This window comes from Syngnathus typhle, linkage group LG18 (genome assembly GCF_033458585.1).
Source record: "Syngnathus typhle isolate RoL2023-S1 ecotype Sweden linkage group LG18, RoL_Styp_1.0, whole genome shotgun sequence".
NCBI classification, from domain to species: domain Eukaryota; kingdom Metazoa; phylum Chordata; class Actinopteri; order Syngnathiformes; family Syngnathidae; genus Syngnathus; species Syngnathus typhle.
The window spans coordinates 2,403,055-2,414,111 of record NC_083755.1 but is presented as its reverse complement, the minus strand read 5'-3'; the positions used below and the strand labels follow the sequence as shown (position 1 = coordinate 2,414,111).

Here is an 11,057-nt window from a genome sequence, read left to right as displayed (position 1 = left end):
ATCATATTATTTTACCTTGTAGCTTATACTACCCCGTACATGCCATATCATGTCGCCCATGCAACTCATGCATGAGATGCGATCGCTGAGATATTTAGGCGATGGGTTGCTACTCCATTGTGCTCTCCACTCAGCATTTCATATCACATACTCGTCGGATTTTCACACAAAGTATCTCGGCACAACATGTTGTCAACACTCTATAAGCAAGACGAGGTGGCCGAGAGGTTAAGGCGATGGATTGCTAATCCATTGTGCTCTGCACGCATGGGTTCAAATCCCATCCTCGTCGAAAGTTAATGTTACATTGTTTTACAGTGGAGCCTCGGCTTTCGAACGTCCCGGTTCTCGAACAAATCAATATTTGAACGAATAAATTCGAGAATTTTTTGCTCCCGATGTCGAACGAAATTTGATTGTCGAACCTCATGAGAGGACCCGCATGCCAACTGACTCTGTTCGTTATTACATTCTCGTTACTCTGAGGATTGCAACAACTCTAATCATGCCTCTAAAGGAAGCAAGTGGGATCAGTAAAGCCAGTAAAACACAAAGACGCTCCTAAAGCAATGCAACAGTGAGCGCTCGGACCAAATTAAGCTCCCTGCGCACTGAGGTCCACTTAAATTTTGGAAAGTACATCAGGACTTTAAAAATATTTTCTAAATTTTAGCGACCGCTCTGTCACAATAAGGCTAGGCACTGCAGTTGCGCGATCGGACAAAAATGTACAAATGAAAAAATACTTTAAAAAGGTGGGGTTTTTAAATTATTATTTTTTTTTTTCCATTATTTGTAATGGGAAAACATGATTCGGTATTTGAACGATTCAGTTCTCCAACAGCCTTCTGGAACGGATTGTGGTCGAAAACCGAGGCTCCATTGTATCTGTAATCTGGTTTGTATTTAACTCAATATCGTAATATTTATACTCTTTGGCGGCTCGGTGGAGAACTGGTTAGCATGTCTGCTTCACAGTTAAGAAAGTGCGGGTTCGATTCCATCAACGGCTGTTGCGTGTTGTTGATGATGTCCGTTGTTGGGTCAGGAAAACTAAGATGTGGGGTAACGGTTTGTTCTTTATTGGCAAGATCTTGAGTTGTTTAATGGCGGTCAGTACACATGGCACTTCAGCAGATGTAAAAACATCCTCCATCTCCAGGTAAGAAGGTTTTATACTGTCCGGAAAAGGCGGGAAAGCAACGCCTGATCATTTGGTATCGATGTGTATTGGAGAGTCACTGCTGCGTGTGTGTATTTGTGTGTGTGTGTGTATTTGTGTGTGTGTATGCGTGTGTTTGTGTGTGTTGTTGTAAGGCGGACGTAGTTGAGAGCGCCATGAGAACGTTAAAGGGGCGTGGATTGTATATATAAAACCCGCAGGGTGATAAGCGCAGTGGTTTTTTAACGCTATCCCAAGGTGTACAGCCATGGGATGTATGTATATAACGAGTAATAAATAACTTAGCTTGTTGCATCCTACACAATGTTGTAAAACTTCCCTTGCTATGTTTTAACTAGAGGTCAAAGGTTTTTTCTCCTGTATCCAGTCCACTCAAACTCCTCTTCCCAGATGTTCTTATCAGTATGTAAACACCTAGTGATTTTTGCTTACGAGACAAAGCCCACATGCTTTCCTCCCCCCTTTAGTGGTTATGTCTCACACTGTGGGTAGGGCAAATTCAAATAAAAAGAGCAGGGGTGCCTACAGATATTCAGTGTGTAGAGATTGTCTCAAGCTATCTGTACTGCACTCCTCGCGAGAAAAGACTTAATATTTCTGTCTCACTTGTGGTTTGTTTGCTGTTGCTCTTCTGTTCACTTATTCAGTCAGCGAAATAAACCTGACAGAAATTGGGGGCTCGTCCGGGATCTCAACACGCCCTGAACGGTTCCAGCGGGCTCTTCGACGCAGGTGACAATCCTTGGCCGAGGTAAACAAAAGCCCTCTGACGGGACTGTCTCGATCGGTCCGGCTGGACACCGGGAGGGTTGACGAGATCTTCCGACGAAGAGAATCAGCAGACCGTGAGTAGGAATATTAATTCTACTAAATAGAAACAGTTAAATTCCGCAGGGGCGGATGTGGAGCCCCCTAGCTTTCAAGCTAGTTAAATTCCGCAGCAGGAGGGGCGGACTCCTCTGTTATTAAAAAAAAAAAAAAAACTTGAGAATTTTAGACCCTATCAAGTACAATTAGAAACAGTTAAATTCCGCAGGGGCGGATGTGGAGCCCCCTAACGTTTTATGTTAGTTAAATTCCGCAGCAGGAGGGGCGGACTCCTCTGTTATTAAAAAACGCGCGTGGTATGCTTGTGAACGGTTTGACTGAGAGTGATCTCATTTGAGCGCTCCTCTTAAATAGTAAGCGAAAGTCCCTACCACGACATGAACTAAAATGCAAAGACTGGAAAATAATTGAAAGCCAGGATCCCAACCGATTAAAAAAAGATTTCGATAAATGCGTTAAAAAATATAAATTTGAGGGAGAACTAGAAGCAGTACAAAAACGAAAACAAATGAAAGCTTCAAAACACACTTTTCTGGTAGACCAGGATAGTGACACTTTTTACCAAAATGCAGGCAGAGGACAGAAAGGCCAGAGAGGGCGAGCAATGTCTAAAGGAGGCTTTAGAGGCCGAGGAAGAGGAGTTGTGCAACCTCCAATAAAATGCTGAAATTGCGGAGAAAACGGTCACATGGCACGTGACTGCACAAATTAACAGAAACACTATGACTAGGCCAAAATCAAATCAGATCAGGTTTCCATGTAATGAAGTGGGAACCTGGCTGCCAAAATTAAGGAGAAATTAGCTTAAATATAAGGAGATATTAATGTTAAAAGGATAAAGTAAGATAAAGAAACATCGAAGTTAAAATTTGCTAAATAAATAGAAAATAATTACAAATAGCTTTTAAAAGTGAAATAGAGAATAAATCAGAAAAGTAACACGAACAAAAAGGTGCGTTAGTGGGATCGATGTGTGTTCTATATGCTGTGCGTCATCCTTTTGTGCTGGTGTGTGTGTATGTGCGCAGAGGATCCTCATGAATGGGTGTGTATGAGTGCGAGTGAGATGTGTGTCCTATGGAAGAAATCAGTAATGGAGACTGTTCAGGAGGCTGTTGAGGAATAATAGGGAAATTGAGAAGTAGACGATGATGTGTTTAAGTTGGTTGGAAAGTGACTAGAACGGTGGCTTTATAGGACGAGAATAAGAGACAGCAAATGTTGTGTAGAAGACAGTGGACGATGTTGAATGTGAACATGATGAAGGGGGCAACAGCAAAGTTGGCCTGCCCTTTGAGAGGGCGAGACTGAGAAGCGTGCCTGCGCTCGCGCGTAGTCGCGGGGCGGGGCTATGCGCTTGGGCCTGTGCTATGCTCGTGTGGGCGGTGGGCCAGCATCATGATTGTTGCAGGAAATGGCCAGCCTGTGACCAATCAACATTGATGCTGCGCCCCCCTCGCACGAGGGGTGCTGTGGCTGTGGGCGAAGCAGGGAAAGTGTGAGTTTCTCAGAGAATCTTTGAATATTTGACGCAGGGTGATGCTTGAGGAAGATGTGACAATATTTGCATGAAGGATAAAAGGCACTGATGAGAAAACAAAAGTATAACCAAAACATCAAAATAGAGGATGACGTTTGCGCAGCGTTGTTTGTTTGTGAGCTGTGTCTCTGCTGTAAGTTTTTGTGTTGTCTGTGTGCTGTCGGTGTTATGTGTTAAAATTGGCTAATGTAGGTGCACAAAAGAATTTGCTAGACTGTAGTCTATCTGATTTGCACTGCAAAACAAAAGCAATTTTGTAAAAATAAGAAGAAAAGAAAGGCAAGATTTTTTTTGTGGGCAGAAACTGGTCCACACTGCATTAATGCCTAGCCCTGATGAAACAAAATTTGAGGGATGGAAAGAACTTGCTTTCTGGAATTGGATGAAGCAAAATTATTAAATAACAACATTTCAAAGCTAAATTTAGAAGAAATAGTCAATTGGTTGTGTAAAGACTACACAAGTTTTTACATTTGAGGATAAGAGGGTGTTTAAGTTAGTTAAAGTTAAGAAACAACAACAATTGACTATTATATTAATTTACTGGCGGTTATTTTGTTGTTTTTTATCTTTATCTTGAATGGTTTGACACCTTGAGGGAGGAAAGATTAGGATGTGGAACACGGGTTGAGACAACCAGTTACACACGCAAAACATGTGTGCAATGGGACACTGAGAAGCGTTTTGAAAGGTGTGTCAAATTAAATGGAGATGAAATCATATGTAGTAATACAATACTTTACTACATATGGATTCTCTAAATCGTACAATTGAGTAAAATAAAACATACTTTTTGATTTTTGTTCAAATTACTAAGATTCTTGTGATAAACGATGAGAAACTGATTGAAAAGAAACTACAAGAAACTACAACTAAGCTAGTTGTGGAAGCAGTCCAATTGCCACGACAAATAGCTATATGCACGTGTGCAGGGCACGCACGAGACTGATAAGGTGTCAAGAGGTAACAAGCTTGCAGACAAAACCGCATAGCTGCAATGCAAAAGACGCTTCAAATTTTATACACACAAGAAGCGGATTGAATTACTGGAATTTAAAAAAAAAAAAGATGTGCAGCGACAAAGTCCATCGACTGAAATTCAATTATGGACGTAAAGAGGGGCAAGAGTGGAGAATGGTATTTGTCAGGTTTTTATTCACCGACTGTATAAATGTTAAGAGAAAAGCATCAGCAGACAAACCACAAGTGAGGCAGAATATTGAGTCGTAGCTTGCGCAAGGAGTGCAGTACAGACAGGTTACAATGCCCAAACTACACTAAAGTCTGTCTGCATCCTTGCTCTTTTTATTTGGGGTTCGGCCTACCCACAAGTGTAGCAGAAACCGCTAAGGGAAAGGGGAAGCGCAAAGGCTTCTGCTTTGGTAAACGTAAAAAACGGCAGATGATATACTTATATGGCGATATAGGAAGAAGCACACAGAGTTCAGCAAGTTCAGAGAGCCGCACTCGGGGGGCGGCGACTAGGGGCAGAGAGCCGCACTCGGGGGGCGGCGCCTAGGGGCAGAGAGCCGCACTTGGGCGGCGGCAATTAGGGGCAGAGAGCCGCACTCGGGGGCGACTTGGGGGACAGAACTGCACTCAGCGGAGGTCAGGGGCCCAGGGCCACACTCGCGGCACACACTGGGGGCCTGACGCGCAATCGGCAGGACCTTGGGGAACAGAACTGCACTCAGTGGAGGTCAGGGGCCCAGGACCACACTCGCGGCACACACTGGGGGCCTGACGCGCAATCGGCAGGAACTTGGGGAACAGAACTGCACTCAGCGGAGGTCAGGGGCCCAGGGCCACACTCGCGGCACACACTGGGGGCCTGACGCGCAATCGGCAGGAACTTGGGGAACAGAACTGCACTCAGCGGAGGTCAGGGGCCCAGGGCCACACTCGCGGCACACACTGGGGCCTGACGCGCAATTGGCAGCACTTTGGGGGACATGAACCGCACTCGGGCGGCGACTTGGGGGACATGAACCGCACTCGGGCGGCGACTTGGGGGACATGAACCGCACTCGGGGGACATGAACCGCACTCGGGCGGCGGCTTGGGGGACATGAACCGCACTCGGGCGGCGACTTGGGGGACATGAACCGCACTCGGGCGGCGACTTGGGGGACATGAACCGCACGGGCGGCGACTTGGGGGACATGACCCGCACTCGGGCGGCGACTTGGGGGACATGAACCGCACTCGGGCGGCGACTTGGGGAACCGAACCGCATTCGGGCGGCGACTGGGGGAAACAGAGCCGCAAACGGCGGCAACTCAGGGACAGAAAAGCAAACTATGGCAACTCAGGGACAGAACCGCGCTCGGTGGAAACTCGGGGAACGGGGAGGCATCCGCCCTGCACACGCCTCCGAAGACCGACAGGGTCGAGGGTCGGCCGCTGGATCCGTGGCGGCCGTAGCATCCGCGCCGTCGGGACTGGGTCAGGGGTCGGCCGCTTGATCCACGCCGCCTGGATTGGTGGCGGCCGTAGCATCCGCGCCGTCGGAACAGGGTCGGGAATCGGCCGCTGGATCCACGCCGTCTGGATTGGTGGCGGCCGTAGCATCCGCGCCGTCGGGACAGGGTCGGGAGTCAGCCGCTGGATCCACGCCGCCCGGACTGGTGGCGGCCAGAGCATCCGCGCCGACGGGACAGGGTCGGGGGTCGGCCGCTGGATCCTGCGTAGCTGAAGGCGGCTTGGCTTGGTTTCTTGGCTTGGTTTCTTGGTTTGGTTTCTTGGTTTGGTTTCTTGGTTTGGTTTCTTGGTTTGGCTTCTTGGTTTGGCTTCTTGGCGTGGCTTGGTTTCTTGGCGTGGCTTGGTTTCTTGGCGTGGCTTGGTTTCTTGGCGTGGCTTGGTTTCTTGGCGTGGCTTGGTTTCTTGGCGTGGCTTGGTTTCTTGGCGTGGCTTGGTTTCTTGCCGTGGCTTGGTTTCTTGCCGTGGCTTGGTTTCTTGCCGTGGCTTGGTTTCTTGCCGTGGCTTGGTGGCGTGGCTTGGACAACGGAAGCTGGTGGTGGAGGGGGGTCCAAGCGCTGGTCGCTGTGTTGGTCGGTTGATTCTGTCACGAACGGAGTGGAAGATGGAGCAGGGCGACCACGTGCAGCTTGGACCAGGGTTTATTGCAGGAACTTACGGACAGACTCGGTAAACAGACATAACTTGACACCAAACCAACAGCAGATACTGACCGATATGTGAGACAAAGGGACCGGGTGACATTCGCAATGAACCGACAGGGGAGTGACACAGAGACAGGACTTAAATACAAGACTGGAAATGAGAGGCAGGTGAGAATGATCACACTGATTGAGGGAACACAGGAGGGGAGGGGCGACGCGAACAGAAACCATGGCAACCTAGCAAAACTGGGGACAAGACATGACAGAAGCCCACATGATCCACGGACATGAGCACACAGACGGACAAAACAATGACAACCTGGACGTGGCCGGGGAGGAATCATGACAGTCTGTTTGCTTTCTGTTCCTGTCTTTGGTAATGTCACCCTGTGTTTTTGTTCCACGACTTTGTCAGTCAGTCCTGTTGTTGGTTTTGTTTTCTAAAAAAAATTTTTAAATTTTTTTTGTACCCATGTATAATGCGCACCCCAGATTTTAGGACAATAAATTCGTTAAATTTGGCGCACTATACACGAAAAAAAACGGTAATTAGTGTAGTGAGATTGTTGTGAAGGATCTGTACTGCACTCCTCGCGAGAAAAGACTTAATATTCAGTCTCACTTGTGGTCTGTTTGCTGTTGCTCTTCTCTTAATAGTTATTCAGTCATCAAAATAAACCTGACAGATTGTCTGGATTTTTGTAGTTCTTGGTTATAGGATTTAAGGCTGTCTTTGTAAATATCATGATGAATGTGAAGTTTAGTTTTTTGCCATTTGCGTTCTGCTTTTCTAGGCTCTCTTTTTTTATCTTTTACAGAGAGAGAGTATGTCCATGGTGCTTTCTTCTTACCAGAGATTAATTTGGTTTTCAGAGGGGCTACTGCGTCGATATCTTTTAGGGTTTTAGAGTTGAAGTTATCTAGGAGGTCATTGACAGATTCTGATGGAAGGGTAGGGGCCTGCGAGAAGGCCTCCATAGTGTACTAGTGGCCTCATTAAAGTGCCGCTTTTTAATGGTTTGTGGTTGACTGAGAGCTATAGGGGTGACCTTCATTTCGATAAAGATGCAGAAGTGATCAGATAAGGCAATATCGACTGCTGAGAGGAAAGATGACTCAAGACCTCTGGTTATGAATAAATCGAGTGTATGGCCTCCGTTGTGTGTAGGTCCAGAGATATGCTGGGATAGGTCGAAGGTGTCAAGGAGGTCGTTTAGTTCTTTGATGTTATTATCATTGAGTTTGTCTATGTGAATATTAAAGTCACCTACTATTGATATACAGCCATGTTCCAAGGAGATTATAGCGAGGAGTTCAGAGAATTCGACAAAGAAGTTATTAGCATAACCTGGGGGTCTGGATACAACCATAAGTAGGACAGGGGGAGAAGACTTCATTACAACTGCAAGACACTCAAACGAAAGACAATCTCCAAATGACGTCCGTTTACATTGAAACAAATCAGAATAGATTAGCAAAACGCCTTCCCCTCTCTTTCCGATTTTGAGGGCGTCAATGCAGTTGAAATAAGGTGGAGTTGATTCATTATATTATATTATCATTATATATAAGAATATATTCTCTGTTATCTAGATCAAGCCAGGTCTCTGTAAGAAACATGATATCTAATTCATCACTCGTAACGAGGTCATTGATGAGAAGTGATTTATTGACTAATGATTTAATATTGAGCAGGGTCGCTCGAATTGTTTTGGTTCTGGTGGAGTGTTTTGATTTCTGGAGCTGTTTCTGACGGATGGGTATCAGGTTTGATCCAGGGACGGAACAAATTGGGATGATAGGGTTGTTTATTCTAGGAGTGATCAGCGTTGTAGTCAGTGCAGCCGCCACCCCAAACAGCAATACAGCTGGAGAGGAAGCTCTCAATGGTGCCACGGTAAAATGTAGTCATGACGGCCGGAGGCTATACAGTCATGCCATAGCATACAAGAAATTTAGGTTCTTTTCTTTAGGATCATCAGCCGAGATACCCAGGCAGACCATGAAAGAATGTTGATGTTAAAATGTTAGTGGAACTATCCAACTGCGCAGAACCGATGATCCCAAAGATTTGGGGTGAGACAACATTGAAAAAAAAAATTTCTTTGCTGACAGTGTCACTTCTTTTGTGGCTTAGCTCTTCTTCATTTCACATCTAAAGTATCATATTATTTTACCTTGTAGCTTATACTACCCCGTACATGCCATATCATGTCGCCCATGCAACTCATGCATGAGATGCGATCGCTGAGATATTTAGGCGATGGGTTGCTACTCCATTGTGCTCTCCACTCAACATTTCATATCACATACTCGTCAGATTTTCACACAAAGTATCTCGGCACAACATGTTGTCAACACTCTATAAGCAAGACGAGGTGGCCGAGAGGTTAAGGCGATGGATTGCTAATCCATTGTGCTCTGCACGCATGGGTTCAAATCCCATCCTCGTCGAAAGTTAATGTTACATTGTTTTACAGTGGAGCCTCGGCTTTCGAACGTCCCGGTTCTCGAACAAATCAATATTTGAACGAATAAATTTGAGAATTTTTTGCTCCCGATGTCGAACGAAATTTGATTGTCGAACCTCATTAGAGGACCCGCATGCCAACTGACTCTGTTCGTTATTACATTCTCGTTACTCTGAGGATTGCAACAACTCTAATCATGCCTCTAAAGCAAGTGGGATCAGTAAAGCCAGTAAAACACAAAGACGCTCCTAAAGCAATGCAACAGTGAGCGCTCGGACCAAATTAAGCTCCCTGCGCACTGAGGTCCACTTAAATTTTGGAAAGTACATCAGGACTTTAAAAATATTTTCTAAATTTTAGCGACCGCTCTGTCACAATAAGGCTAGGCACTGCAGTTGCGCGATCGGACAAAAATGTACAAATGAAAAAATACTTTAAAAAGGTGGGGTTTTTAAATTTTTTTTTTTTTTTTCCATTATTTGTAATGGGAAAACATGATTCGGTATTTGAACGATTCAGTTCTCCAACAGCCTTCTGGAACGGATTGTGGTCGAAAACCGAGGCTCCATTGTATCTGTAATCTGGTTTGTATTTAGTCAAAGTCAAAGTCAAAGTCAGCTTTATTGTCAATCTCTCCACGTCACAACACACAAAGAGACCGAAATTACGTTTTTCTCTATCCCACGGTGACGAGACACATAACACGATAGACATAAAAGTACGCGACACAATATAAAAACAAGAAGGCAAAAATTCAAACAATCAATAGTAAGAGTGATGAATAAATAATAAATAAACAGATAACACAATAAATAAGAGGAGCAAAACGGAGCCAGCAAGCATAGCGCAAAAGTAAAAAACATCATAAACAAAAAGGCACAAACAATAAATAATAAGAGTAATAATAAATAATAAATAAACAGATAACACAACAAATAAGAGCCAGTGTGCATACAGACAGTACAGACAGTAAAAGTACAAGACGCTACGCAGAACGGGGGAGCGAGTTCAGGATCCTAACAGCCTGGAGTACGAAGCTGTTTGAGAGTCTGGTGGTGCGGGAGCGCAGGCTTCTGTACCTCTTCCCAGAGGGCAGAAGCTCGAACAAAGAGTGAGCGGGGTGACTCACATCACTCACAATTGTGGTCGCCTTGCGGGTGAGATGGGAGGTGTAAATGTCCTTCAAGGAGGGGAGCGAAGCACCAGCAATCTTACCAGCCGTGTTCACTATGCGCTGCAGGGCCTTCAAGTTGTAGTCAGTGCAGCCGCCACCCCAAACAGCAATACAGCTGGAGAGGACGCTCTCAATGGTGCCGCGGTAAAATGCAGTCATGACGGCCGGAGGAGCGCTCGCTCGCCTGAGTTTCCGCAGGAAGTACAGGCGGCGCTGGGCTTTCTTTGCCAGTGATGCGGTGTTGGTGGACCAGGAGAGATCCTCACTGATGTGCACCCCCAGGAACTTGGCGCTGCTCACTCTCTCCACCACAGCACCGTCGATGGTCAGCGGCAGGTGTTGGGTGTGACCCTTCCGGAAGTCCACAACAATCTCCTTGGTCTTGTCGACGTTCAGCAGGAGGTTGTTGTCCCTGCACCACGTGGTCAGAAGGTCAACCTCCAGCCTGTATTGAGTCTCGTCTCCCTTGGTGATGAGACCCACCAGAGTCGTGTCGTCAGCAAACTTCACGATACGGTTGTCGCTGTAGGTTGCAGTGCAGTCATGCGTCAGGAGGGTGAAGAGCAGCGGACTGAGCACGCAGCCTTGGGGGGCCCCCGTGCTCAGCGTGATGCTGGCGGAGATTTTGTCGCCAACACGTACTACCTGTGGCCTCTGACAGAGGAAGTCCAGTAGCCAGTTGCAGAGGTAGGTACTGAGGCCCAGCGCGTCAAGTTTGCTGATGAGGCGTTGTGGCACA

The 11,057-nt window shown here is 46.3% G+C and overlaps 2 non-coding genes across 2 annotated transcripts; both read left to right on the top strand.

Annotated features, from left to right (window-relative positions):
• The first annotated feature begins 210 nt into the window (after positions 1-210).
• On the top strand, positions 211-292 carry trnas-gcu (transfer RNA serine (anticodon GCU)). The gene has a single exon. It is a non-coding gene; the product is annotated as a tRNA-Ser (tRNA).
• Positions 293-9,045: 8,753 nt separating this feature from the next.
• Positions 9,046-9,127, top strand: trnas-gcu (transfer RNA serine (anticodon GCU)). The gene has a single exon. It is a non-coding gene; the product is annotated as a tRNA-Ser (tRNA).
• Positions 9,128-11,057: the final 1,930 nt, after the last annotated feature.